The 14,651-nt window shown below is 39.5% G+C and overlaps 1 protein-coding gene across 1 annotated transcript in view; it reads left to right on the forward strand.

Annotated features, from left to right (window-relative positions):
• RARB (retinoic acid receptor beta) overlaps positions 1–14,651 on the forward strand; it is a 724,626-nt gene that overhangs the window by 407,158 nt on the left and 302,817 nt on the right. The window lies entirely within an intron of this gene.

Below are 14,651 nucleotides of genomic sequence, written 5' to 3' on the forward strand. Positions count from 1 at the left end.
CATTAAATGGCTAGTCGCCCTGAGGTGTTTGCAGTGGAGTCAGGCACATCGGTATATGGTCACATCTGCTATGGTAAAGTAGGAAGAACACATGACATTCTAGGGAGATGTTAATAAGAGTGGAACCCACTGGAAGGTTTGTTTGATGAGATAATTCTGATATCCTGATCCAGCAAGAGTTAACAGTTGGCTGATACTTTGAAGTTCTGACTTTTTGTGGTTTTCAGCCATCGTAGTCCCAACCCTGAGGAAGACATTTGGAAATGTATAGCATTTTTGGTTGTCATAGTGTCTGGAATTACTCTGGCATTAGTGGGCAGGGGTCAGAGATATGAACTTACCACAGTGTGAGACACTGTCCAGCAATTGAAGAAGTGTCTCACCTAAAGTGACAATAGCTCTCTTCTCAAGAAACACTAATTAAACAGAGCAGGGTATTAATTTGTGATTTTGCTTCCTCTCTTCCTCTATTGTTTTCCAAACCCCTACAATAAGCAGATGTGGTAAAGATCAGCAAATCCATAGGAAAATAGACATCTTGCTTCCACCAATGGTGGTGTTCCCTTTCCACAATGGGGAGTTTTTGCTGGAAAGTGGTTGCCCAGCCAAAGGCTACATCTCCCAACACTCCCAGTATTTAAGGTGCAGCCATGTGACCAAGTTCTGTCTGTCAGTGATATATAAGCAAAAATATCATATATCACTTGACCTGGTGAATAAAATCTCCTGTATAATTCTTATCTCTCTTATCTTTCTGCTAGCTGGATCCAGAGCAACCTAGGAAGCTACATGTGTCAGATGACAGCGCTATCTTTATGCTAGGTCCCTAAATGACTGCCTAGAGCAGAGCATTGCTGTGCCCATCCACTGGTTGGACATTCCATGACCAAAAAATAAACTTCTGTTGTGTTAAGCCACTGAAATTTCAAGTTTCTCTGTTACAAATAGCTATTATTGTTTTAATCAATACATTTCCAAATAAGTGTTTCAATTAGGATAGCTCTACATGTAAATAATATAGAAGATGTTAAAGCATTTCTGTTTTTGGTTTTGTTTTTTTTTTTTTTTTCATTTTAAACAAAGCTTACTTTATTTTATACATGAACCAAAACCATTTCCTCTCTCATTAGAGTCAGAGCTCTTGGTCTCTGTCATTGCTTTCCAAGCAAGTCAAAAGATTAAAGCTCCTTTCTAGGCAAGTCTAGGGAAGCTTTTCTTTCTCAAGCCCTGTCTCTCACACATTCATGTGGGGTCCAGTCAGGATGGAGCCAGCTTCTCAGCCTGCCTTTTTCTCTCCTCAGTTTGTTTTTGGAACTTTTTTCCCTTTCTCCTTCCCCCGTGGTGTGAGTTCATGTGTGGCTGGTTTTCTTGGGCACAAGGCCCAGCTGAGTTTCAGTTCTGTTTGTTGTTTGTACTAACTGTGTTCAGAGATCAGCCTCTGATACCCGGTGGTCAGAGTTCCCTGGAATAGAGGACCCTGATTGCATTCCTGCAAACCTAGTTGGAAGACAGCAAATGCAAGAACACTAGGGCTATGCAGGACTTTGTTCACAGAGAAAAAAGCTGCAGTATTTTTTGTAGCATTCCATTTATATAGGAACCAAATGACTAAAAGTTCATTTATTTGGAATTTGTTCACACTCCTTTATCATGAGGGGGGGAAAAGTAACAAACCCCCAAAAGGCAGAATGGAATCTCCCACAATCCCACAGGAGACAGAGACTCTCCACGTTGCTAGTCAGAAGCCTGAGAGTCTATGCCCAAGGGATAAGAACAAAGCAGAATTGAACTAAAGTTTAAAAACTGATCAGTTCTTGATTGGATGAGATTAGCCCCTCACTTTATCTCCCAATTAAGAGACAAGAGAGAACTCATGTCTTAAAACAGAGGGAAGGGGGAACCTATGTCTTATGAGGGACATAATCCGGGGCCTCCTCCCTCTGACTAGGCTAGTACTGATTAGTTACAATACACAGGTCAGTTCATTCAGCCTGATCTCAGCCCACCGCTGAAGCTGGCTGACCTTGGGCAAAGTTGACTAACTTTGCTGATCCTTGGCTCCTTTCTCTTCAATTAGGATGATGGTGGAACCTAATCACTGGCTTATATATGGTGAAAAATAAATGAGATAGAACGTGAGATAGCAGTGCTTAGTGGTTAAGAGTCACATCTAAAGAGGCTTGGCCCTGTCACTTACTGAGTAGTTTTGGACAAGTTACTTAATCTCTTGTGTTTCTATTTCATTATATATAAAATAGGGTTAGCAGTAGTACCTTCCCCATAGGATTGTTAAAGGAATTAAGTAAGTTCAAACTTATTGAGCACTTAGAGTAATTTCTGGTAGGATATATGTGGTACATGTGTGTTGGTTAAATAAATGTCATAATGTATTGGTTGCTATTGTAGTTATTATTATATGATGATCAGAACCATCACCACCACTATTACCATCATCATCTTTCTAAATCCTGCTATATTTGACCCTATGTCTCCTTCCCTTCCCTTCTTGAAACTATTGCCTTGACTCTGGGATGCTATCCTTGCTAGTTCTTGCAGCTATTTCCTGCTCATTTCTCTTTCATTTTTTTCATGAGCATCTCTTTTTTTATTCCAGCATTTCTTACATGCTACTATCTCCCAGGACCCTGCCTTCAGCCCACTGTTCTCATTCTGGAGTGATGTCATCCTATCTTACTGTTCAATTGTCTTCTATACACTTTAAAAAAGGAACTCATCATCTTCCCCTAAATCAACCCCTCTTCTCTCCCATTGTATATCTTGTTTGTGGGCACCTTCATCTCCTTAGACCCCCAAGCTACAAATGCAGAAGTTGTTCTGGATTCCATCTCTATCCTCATACCTCACATTCAAAGCATTATGATTAGGCAGCCAATTTTGCTGGCCAATATCTCCTCAAATGGTTCTTCCTTTCCTTTCTGCTTCCTACAGCCTTAATGCAGACTCTACCAACCCTCACTTGGAACCTTATACATGATCTCCTCTGTCTTGGCATGCCCTCTTCAAGCCTGTTCTCCATCTTGATACTCTGGTAACGTTTCTAAGACAGAGATGGCCTTATTATTCCCTAAATTAAAGCCCTCTGATGCCCCCTTTTTTATTGGCTGAAGACTATATTCCCTATTATGCCATATTCTTTATGACTGGATCTCTGTAAATTTTTTAAAAAATATTTATTTATTTATTTATTTATTTATTTATTTATTTATTTATTTATTTATTTTCGAGTGAGAGAGAGAGTGGGAGGAGAGGCAAAGGGAGAGAATCTCCAGAAGACTCCCCATTGAGTGCACAGCCCAATGTGGGGCTTGATCATATGATCCCAAGATCACGTCTGAGCCAAAAATCAAGTGTCAGACACTCAACCAACTAAGCCACCCAGGTACCCCTGGGCCTCTGCAGATTTATGCAGCCTCATTTAAAAATATTCAGTCTCTTAATTTTGGGTGAATTAAACTATCACATCTGCATCTTTGTCCAAACTAAAGCCTCGGCCCAGAATGTTCTCACTATACATAACTACTGTTTGTCCTTCTAAATGAGTCTTATTAGACTAAAATCAAAGCTTCTACAGGTCTTGTCCCTTTCTATAGGCTTCAAATAGATCTATATCCTTTTTCAGGTTCTACAAGCCTCCTCTACTCTTTGGTTCATGGTTTCCTTCCTCCAGTTTCAAATCCAGTAATGTCCGGTTGAGTATTTCTCACATTACATTGGTGATTCATTTGGCTTCCACCCACCCCCCAATTTTAAGGATATTTCTGTTTATATTGGACCCACCCAGAAAATCCAGAATAGTCACCCTATTTTATTTTATTTTATTTTATTTTAATTTTATTTTATTTTATTATTTTATTTTATTTTATTTTTCATTTATTTATGATAGTCACACAGAGAGAGAGAGAGAGAGGCAGAGACATAGGCAGAGGGAGAAGCAGGCTCCATGCACCGGGAGCCCGATGTGGGATTCGATCCTGGGTCTCCAGGATCGCGCCCTGGGCCAAAGGCAGGCGCTAAACCGCTGCGCCACCCAGGGATCCCCAATCGCCCTATTTTAAGGTCAGCTATTTAGCAATCTTAATTTTTCCTTGACATATATGTAACATATTCATATTTTCTGGGGGTTAGAACATATGTATCTCTGGACAGGCTGTTGTTAGGCTAACCACAATGTTCCTTCCCACATTCCCATAAAATTCTATGTGTGTCTCTATCATTCCATATAATAAATATTGTCATAGAATTTTGGTTTTGTTTTCTGGGTTTTTATTTTTCAATTGCTATGTAATCGACACATCACATTGTTCAAGTTTCAGGTGTCCAACATATGTGATACATTTATATACTGCTTCAGCATTTGTGCATTTGTCAGTCTCCTTGACCTAACTTTGATCTTAGAGTCTTACTGATTTTTGAATTCCTGTTTTAAGAACAAATAGTAGACCCTCAGTAAATGTTTTTGAGACAGTGTAGATAATTCCAATCCCTAGTGATAACTGAAAATTCCTTTAAGGATCAACACACAAGAGGGCTTGGCCTGTTCACAGTATTACAGTTATTCGTGTCAATAATTGAGTTTCTCTGGACATTGGTCCACCAATTTGTGATATGAATAATATAAGTTGCATTATTCTTGTTGCAATAGCTAGCAAACATTTATTGTATCTCTCAGTACATCTCAGACACTGTTTTTAGTGCTTTCCACGTACTCGTTAAGGTTTACAACAATCTCCTGGTAAAGGTAGAATTACTGTCACCCATTTTATGCATGTGGCAACTGAGAGATTAGATGACTTTCTTGGTGTCGGCCAGCTTAGTAGACAGTATCTCTGAGTTAACCACTGTATCCTGCCAACCCAAACAATCCCTTCTATGGCTGGTCTACATAAATGGGAGGTCGGTGTAGTTAATTTGAAATTTTGTTTATTTCTCATGAAACTCAATAGCCTTTAGCCTCCTGGGTTTAAGGAAAGAACTGAGTGAATTAGCTGGCTCCATATGAGATTTTTCAACCAGCCAACTTCTAAGGCACATAGGCTAAGGCCTCAAGTGTAAAAATGAGCTGTGTATTATCTTTCAAAGCCACCTTGGTCTTTGGGAAAATCCGTGGGCCTAACCACGAGTCCACACACGATCATTTTGTCAGTTTGATGAGAGTCGGTCCCAAGGGAAGGCCAGTGTGCCAGGGAGGAAGGATGGAGGAAGAAGCGCATTAAATCTGCAGTTGCTTACAGCATCTGCCTTTGATGCCGTCTCTGGGGGACACACTGATCGCCTCCTCTCAGTCAACAAATTCTACGTCTTCTCAGCAGTTCTGAAGGGGGAGAGCCCTTTAAGGCATTTTGTACTGACAAGCTTATTTCTCTTAGAGCTCTAGAATGTAATAGAAGCCATCAAAGGCAAGGGATATTAGGAGGTTGTTTTGCACGACGGCAACAAAATTCATGTTTTCAGGCAACTTCCTCACTTCTATCAGCAGTTCAATTAGAGGCCTGGTAAACTAATAATATGTATTTTTTAGTTTGCGTACTGTTTGTTTGTTTGTTTGTTTTTTAGAGGTTGATTCTGTTTTGTTGCAAACAACTTTAGAAAGCCAATGGCATTTTTCACTGAATTCAAAGCTCTTGCTAAACTGTAACCTGGTCGATTTATAATCTGAGAAAGTGGGGAGGACCATGTGCACAACCTGACGGGGTGGCCGCCATCCCAGTATGCCTTCAAGAACCCTCAGGTGAAGGGGAGACTGTTTTTCCTCCACTCTATAGGCATGGTGTTTGAGAGACACTATTCTGTTTTCTTCTGTGGGAGACAGGCTGAGACATGCCTTCTTGATAAAACTTGAACAGTGCCATGTGAATTCAGTCCTTCTCTCGGTTTTCTGTTGCTAGCATCTTCGAAAAGTTTGAAAGAGCTAACTGAACAACTTGCTTGCGATGAACTTACTCTTAGTTACTTTGGAGCCATAGTTACATTTTACTTGTTTTAGTGCAATCTGATGTCAGTGTCTTTTTTAAAATAGAAAACTAACATGTATATCAATTTTTATAAAGTTGAGACACCACACAAAACAAAGTTATAGTGAAAGCCATAATCCTCCTATATTCTTGCCCCAAGATTGATTCAATTGATTTGGTGTTTCTTTTTTAAGATTTTATTTATTTGACAGAGAGAGAGAACACAAGTAGGCAGAGCAGCAGGCAGTGGCAGAGGGAAAAGCAGGCTCCCTGCTGAGCAGGGAGCCAATACAGGACTCAATCCCAGGACCCTGGGATCATGACCTGAGCCAAAGGCAGACACTTAACCAACTGAGCCACTCAGGTGCCCCATTCTGATTCAGTATTAAGTACCTGCATTTTACTCAGATTTTATTTATTGAATGCATTATTAATTTTGAGTAGCTACAGTATATTAGACCATGTGGGGAAATGGTGGCAGCACAGAAATGTTTTGGATGGTTTGAAATGTTTCAAATGTTTCAAGCAGTGAAGGCCTCTTTTTAGAAACCAAATAGTGGGCCCTCTCTTCCACCTCACACTGCTGCTGCCAATTCTCTATCTGGATGATTTCATTGTTTTTATTTTTAGCCTCTCTCTGTATGTTTAAACTGTTTCCCCAACTCTTCCACTTACTCCTTGATGTGCCTTTAGTTTATCACCTCTTATGTTTAGTGTCCTCTTGTTTTTAAGAATAAAATTCCATGCTTGGCAGTGGTGTTTGGCAGCTGTGATCCTAAAGGACCCTTTCTTTTCTGCACTTGACTGAGGATATTTTTATTCTATAACAAACATGACAGGCTCTTTTTGGAAAGACATTTTGAATGTTTGCAAATTATTCTTTTAAAAAAAAAAAAGATTTTATTTAGTTATTCACGAGAGACACAGAGAAACAAGCAGAGACATAGGAAGACAGAGGAGAAGCAGGCTCCAAGCAGGGAGCCCGGTGTGGGACTCATCCTGGGACTCCGGGATCACTCCTTGAGCTGAAGGCAGATGCTCAACCACTGAACCACTGAACCACCCAGACACCCCTAAATTATTCTAAAATACAGTCACTTGCATTGTTCCAATTTGGGAGTTTTCTAGGTGGGAGTTCATTCTATATGAGCTGAAGAAATTTGTGGTTACTCCAGTATTTTCTTAAATATACAGCAAAAATCAGACCATTATATATAATAATGGCGTAGAATTAAGTACTGTTATTGTCCAGCATATGTGGATTGAGATATTCAGGATTAACTATAGAAATCTAATACGGAAAATTGGCAGATGTACACACGTAATGCTGAAACTAATACATTTTCTTAATTTTGATTTCTCAAGCTTTTTATAAATGCTAGAAGGGTTATATTTTTCCTAAATTATCTGTGGTTCTAATGTCAAATTTTTTGGAACATCTAGTTGTATGGCAAAATTTTTTGAACAAAAGTATATAGTAAGAAAATTATATTTGAACACACAGATGAACCCTCACACATGAATCCTCTTCTTTGAATCTTTTAACAAATCTCAACTGTAGACTTATTTTTCCTTTCTCCAGTAGAGAAGATTTGGTGACCCTCACTGGTTTTTTGAAAGAGCAAATGAATCCAATATTGAAGGGCTCATCATTTGATATAGAAGAAATTAATCTTAACTTCCTGTTGAGTATGTGTACATGTAGAACATAGTATTTTTAATCCAGACCAAGAAGTGTCTTACTCCCTGGATAATTCTTTTTCATAATGCTTCTGATGCATGCCCCACCCCCCACTCCAGGTGAGAGAAAAATAATCCAGGTGTCATGTGCTCTACAAGAGCAGTCTATATTTTTGTATTTTATCTCCCAACACAGATCTTAGATGTGGTGTATTTCAGCTCTGGTCCCCACCAGGGTCACTGCCATCTGATAAATTCTGCTCTTGTCAATTTAACAATAGAGCTCAAGGAACAGCAGAGTTAGTGAGTTTCAGCTCCCCTTTCATGCTGTTCTGCTCACCCTTACTTCTCATTATACAAACAGTCCAGGGAGACTCTTGCTTTAGGGCTTTAGCACTAGTTGTTCCCTTTGCCTAAAATCCTCGTCACCCATTATTCGTTTTCTTATTTCATTCTGGCTTCTCTCAAACATCATCTCAACATAAACACATTCCCTGGCAGCCCTGTCTAAAATGTCAGTCCCTCCTCACACCCTTAGACCTTCTCTCTTCTCTTATCCTGCTTTATTCTTCTTCCTAGAACTCACCATTACTTGATGCAGAAATTGTTATGCAATTCCATGTTCACTGCCTGTCGTATCTTCCTTCAACACCTACTAAAGCACCCATTATGTGTTTGTATACCTAGGAGGTGGACTCATTCCTAGCACATGATAGGCACTCAATTAAGGTTTGTGGTGTTTCCAGTGCGTGGAAAATGGATAAGGTGAAAATGTGCTCTTCCAGTAGTCTATAAAAATACTGAACACCACAAGTAATTATGCCTTACCTTTATCCTTCTAGTAAACTGTTAAGCCATGACAGTATGGTGTTGTGGAATATAATTTTTCAGGCATATTCCAAAATACATCTCATCTTTGAGCTATTAAATAAGAGCAGATGATAGCCATATTGCTGGATCGCTTCAGAAGAACATAGAATAGTCATAGAAATGAGTCCATGAATCTCCTTAAGTATTCTGAAATGAAAGATCATGAGCAATAACCTATTATTTATTGTTCCTCTAACACACATGTCCCATAAGGTTTGTCAGTATATCATAGAGGAGCATTCATCATGGAGAGGTAGTCATGTATGGTGGTTAAGAGCAAGGATTTTGACATCTGAGTTCAAATTCCCCTTCTTCCACTTAGTAACTCCATGAAACTCAACCACATTGCTTAGCTTCTTGAAGCCTCAGTCTCTTCCACTGTAAAATGGGAATGCTAATAATTTTTGCTTTGTAGAATGGGTGTGAAGATCCAATAAGTCTATACTTGTGCACAATTTAGCTCAGTGCTTGGAACATGGCCAGTATTTGATCATTTTAGATTAAATAGCAGTAAGAATGATAAAGTTTAAAATAACAGTAAAAACAATAACAATATGGACTCATTTAACTGTTACTTTTAAGGACATTATGACGTTGCTGTTAGATCCTAAAACTTTTTTTTGACAAAATGAGTAATACTCTCATTGACATTAAGAATGTCATGTTTAAATGGGCAAAATACTTCAAGAAAAATTTCTCCAAAGAATATATACAAATGGCAACAAGCAAATGAAAATATATTTAAATCATTAATCACTAGAGAAAAGCAAAGCAAAACCAAAGTGAGATCTACTTCATACCCATTAGGATGGCTCTTATCAAAAACAAAAAACAAAACAGAAAATAACTGAGGTTGTGGAAAAATTGGAATCTTTGTGCCTTGTTGGTAGGAATGTAAAATGGCACTGCCTCTATGGAAAACAATGTGGCAGTTCCTCAAAAGATTAAAAATAAAATTACCATATGATCCAGCAATTTCACTTCTGAGTATAAACCCAAGGAATTGAAAGCAGGAACTCGAACAGTTATTTGTATACACATGTTCATAGCAGCATTATTCACAATAATGAAAGGTGGAAATAAGCCAGCTGTCCATGGACAGAAAAATGGATAAACAAAATATGGTGTATATATACAACAGAATATCACTCAGCCTTAAGAGAGGAAATTCTGACATACGCTACAGCACAGATGAACCTTGAGACATTATACTAAGTGACAGAAGCCAGACTCAAAAGGACAAATACTGTATGATTCGGCTTATAGTAAGATACCACAACAGTCAAATTCATAGAGTAGAATGGTAGTTGCCAGATGCTGTGATGGGGAAAGGTGGGTGGAAGGGCGGAGCAGTTGTTTACTAGGTGCAGTGTTTCGGTTTGGGAAGATGAAACAATTCTGAAGCTAGCCAATGGTGATGGTTACACAGCTGTGAATGCATTTAATGCCATTGAACAACAGTTCACATAAAAAAATGTTAAAATGGTCAATTATATTATGTCTGTTCTACCACAATAAAATTGTTAAAGAATATTAATTTTACATAAAAAGAAACAAAAGAATATCAGTTCTGAGCCAAATGAAACCTATACACATAGGGTCAAATCTACCATGGACCCCAGAATGAAGGGCTATATGCAGGACTTGGAAAAGAAATGGCCACGTTATCCCATCCTGATAACTCAAACCCAGATAATACTTTCAGTTTACAAAACCCATAAAGATGTATCACCTTATAATGTTTTCACAGCCCCCCGTGGGCTAATATTGTTGTTATGCAGATAAGGAGAACGGATCTCAGAAAAATTAAGTGATGCATTACTCAAGGTTACATTATTGGTAAATTGGTGTCAGGGCTTAAAGTTTAGCCTACAGGCACCGACTCCTGTGCACTGTCCTCTAAATTATACTACCTCTTGACTAGATCTTCTTTTACTCCATAAATGAATGGCCTCTCCCACCTTTCCATGAAATACAAAGAATGCTTATCCTCTGGCTGGCGAAGAATCAGGCATCGCTCATAACCACTGGTTTTACAATAGTGAAATGAGGTTGGCCAGACCCATTACAACCACCAAGTGTGATGGACCATGGCTTGAATTCATTATCCTTCAGATTTTAGAATAAATTAAGTAACTCTGTCAAATATTTAAGGATGAGATAAAATATCAAGATAGAGATAACGGCAGGTTTGCATTTCCGTGGGCATGAGGTGGTTTTTCATATGAAAAATAAAGTGCTGACCAAAAATAACTGACTGTTGGAATGTTTCATGGGAGAAGCATACCAACTTCCCAGGAATCTCATCTCAAGTGCAGGCCCAAAAGAGTCTGTTGCTGGAACTGAAAGAAGTAATCAAAAAAGTTTAGTCACGTTCCTTGGCCAAGGGTCTCTGCATTAGGAGAATTTGGTGCTTAAGTGTAACTGGGAGAGTAAGTTGATATTGGCATTCACATAACTTGCTTTTGGAAGAGTTTCCATGGAAAGGTTGTCATTACATGAAACAATAGCTCCATCATTCCTGCAACCTGACTCTCAAGCATCTGAGAGCAAGGCAGTTGCTATAAAACATTTGCTGTTCCTAAAACTTGTCATATACTATAATATTCAGCAAGAGCGTTCTTATTAAACTCCATGATTTTGTTTAAAAGGAAAACCAAACACACAAAAGTACTTTAAAAAATTAATGTTACTTGTGCCTTTATTGTCAAAAAACTAAGGTTTTTTTATTATTAATGTTCAATCTTGCTGAGCAAGCTACTGACGTATAAATGAGTAAGTGACAACATGGTTTGAAGTTAAAATATTTATCTTCTTCATCTACAAATTTCTATGTTACCTACCTGGTTGGGATAGTTCTAAGACGACTTTTTCATTGTCCAATGCAGTGGTCACTAAACATGTGTGATATTTAAATTTAACATATAAAATAATTTAAGAGGAAATAAGAATTTCTTCATTCTCCTTGCAACTTTTCAATGCTCAGTAGCATATGTGGCCAATGGCAACTGTATAGGGCAGTGCAGATAGAGAATGTTTCCATCATTGCACAAAGTTCTATGGACAGTTCTGTGTTGCTTTAAAAACTTTTTCATCTTAGGTTGGGTACCATCCTGGTCACATGCAAGTGGGGTGGAAGAGTCTACTGTTGCACCAACTGAGAACAAAGCTGGCATCACCCAGTCAGGACTCATAGATGTGCCTTAATTTTTTCTGGGCACCAATAAGGTGACTTTGCAACTCACCAGTGTCAGTCTGGCTAATAAAAAAAGTCTTGAGGTAAAGATAATATTGCTAGCTTTATCTCCACCTCCTATACAGCTGAATCGTCTAGATTCAACCTGGACATGACAGTTCTCTCAGTCCTCTCAAAGAGCCTGCTTTGAATGCTGAGTCTTCTCTAAAATTGTTCAGGTGCCCCCTTAGGCACTAATTCTCAACTACAAATTAGAATCACCAGGAGAGCTTTTTTTTTTTTTTTTTTTTTTTTTAAATGAAGATACCCAGAGAATCTGAATTAATTGCTCTGGTTTGCAGCCAGGATTTTTCCAAAATTCCTCCAGGGATTCTAGTATGCAGCCAGAGTTGAGAACCATCACCTAACACCAGATCCTAGCATCTCAAGTAGCTTTATGTCAAGACATCTCAGCCTCTTGGGTCAGCTTACAGGTAGCAAGTCGTACAAGAACTCTGAGCAGGACAGGGACACAGGAGACTCCGTTTGGGTTTCCAGCCTTGCACCTGAACAAGTTGTGGCCCTTGGATGGGTCACTATCTTGCCTGGGTCTCGGTATCTCCCCGTTTGATGAATAGGGCTGATTGTCACTTTTACCTGAATTCTACTAGTCTATGAAATGCCAATTCCTCCTCAACCTGATCAAATAGAATTCTTCATACTCGTTTGTAGGAAGAAATATTTTTTTATCTCTTGCCACCCAACTAGTTCGTATGCATTTTGTATCCAGTATAAGCTGATGTTGTGTCAGCCTCAAATAGCCCTGAGCTTCCCAGACAGCCTCAGCTGTCCTGCTGTACTGGGGGAATGGGGGTCACCTGTACTAAGCAGTTCTGTCCACTGTGATTAGAATCCAGTGGAATATTTAGTGGCTTCTGTGTTGTAGTCCATGTAGAATCATCACTGATGTTGGTGTAGCTCACAAAGGTCTCTAACTGGACTCTGTTACTGTGCGTGAGAAGCTAATGTTTCTTTCTATGTCCCAAGGAATTTCCAGGTCCTCACTTGTACAACCATTGTATTTTCTGCTCTAGAAGTTTTTACAGCCAACCTTTAAAATCTTCACCTAATGGGCACAGAGGTGAAAGTTGTGTTTATAGGACATTCTAATATGGTTACGACTTGCGTTTCTTCCCTCCTGCCTTTTTGCCAAAGCAGGGCTGGCTTTGTTTGTGGCTGCCCAATTTATCTTCACATGCTCCCGTATCTCATGGTGCTGTTGGAAGTGACATCTCCCTGCTCATGCCGTCAGAGACAGTGATGGGATAACACCTTTCAAGGTGACAGTGTATGTGACAGCAGGCAGAGGGGAGCGTGTGCTCACTGGCAATGATAAGAAATGTGATATCATTTGGTGTCCATGTTTCATCACCGTAACTGCTTATGGGTTCAAATTGCCCATGAATCAACCTGTAAGGGCCTTAGAATAGCAAAGCAGTTGCTAGCTAGCACTTGACTCCACTACTGCAAATATCTCACTTCCTCAGCACCGGCCAGTCTCCTCCTGTGATCCCCCACCTAATGTCTTTGCAATGCCTGGCCTTTCTGCCTTTAGAAAGATCTCTTTCAGGCCCCTCTAGGAAATGGCTGCGGCCCTCAGTGTGGTGTTCAGGCCTCCATAGCTGTGAATCCTCCTGGCCTGCTACTTCTGCACTACTTAGCCTGTATGCCCCAGCCAGGCTGCATGGGATAATCTAACCTCCACCCCACCTCACTTGCTAGGCTTTGCACACATTGTCTCATTGTCCTGGGAATCTCTGGAGCCCAGAGCTCTCCAGTAGACATGTACTCTGGGCCACCTATGCATTTTTAAGCTTTCTCATCACTACAGGAAAAAAAAAAGAAGGAAAGGAAAGGAAAGGAAAGGAAAGGAAAGGAAAGGAAAGGAAAGGAAAGGAAAGGAAAGGAAAGGAAAGGAAAAAGAAAAGAAAAGAAAAGAAAAGAAAAGAAAAGAAAAGAAAAGAAAAGAAAAGAAAAGAAAAAGAAGAAAAGAAAAGAAAAGAAAAGAAAAAAGAAGAGAAGAGAAGAAAAGAAAAGAAAAAAAGAAAGGAAGGAAGGAAGGGAGGGAGGGAGAGAGAAAGGAAGAAAGAAAGAAAGAGAAAGAAAAAGAAAGAAAAAGAAAAAGAAAGGAAGGAAGGAAGGAAGGAAGGAAGGAAGGAAGGAAGGAAGGAAGGAAGGAAGGAGCAGGTGAAGTTAATTTCAGCAATGTCTTTTAACCCAGCATATCCAAAATGCTATTTCAACATATAGCAAATACAAGAATTGTTAATGAAATAGTTGACATTCCCTTTTTCATACTGAAGTATTCAAAATCCAGCGTGTATTTTATACTTCCAACACACCTCCATTTGAACTAGGTACATTTCAGGTGCTCACATGTGGCTGGTTGCTGCAGGCTCCCCTCCTGGACTGTGTACTTCCAGACTTTCCCATCCCTGTCACCAGCCTTATCCCAACTCCTCTTGTAAGATTCCAATCAGCTGTGGCCCTTAGCAAGCCAGGTCTGACTCCAGCCTCCATCACCCAAGTTCAGTGGTTCTCAACTTTTACTGCATATTAGGATTACTCAGGGATTTTTTTTTTAAAGGCTGAAGACCAGGTCTCACTATGGGTCAATTTGATCAGAATCTTTCTGGGACCCAGACTTTAGTTTGGGGGTGAGGAAAGAGGGAGGGTTGGGGAGACAGGAAATAAATAAGTAGATCACATATAAAATGGTTATCTATACAATATGGAAACATAAAGCAGAGGAAAAAAAGAACAGAGACTGCTGGGGGCAGGGTGCTTGCCTCTCTATAGCAGGTAACTGGGGAAGGCCTGTCTTACCCAGGGCTACTGAGACAATGGGGAAACCAGGACAAATTTCTGGATCCTAACCATCTAGAAATAAGACA

The sequence above is a fragment of the Canis aureus genome, chromosome 22 (genome assembly GCF_053574225.1).
Source record: "Canis aureus isolate CA01 chromosome 22, VMU_Caureus_v.1.0, whole genome shotgun sequence".
Lineage (NCBI taxonomy): Eukaryota > Metazoa > Chordata > Mammalia > Carnivora > Canidae > Canis > Canis aureus.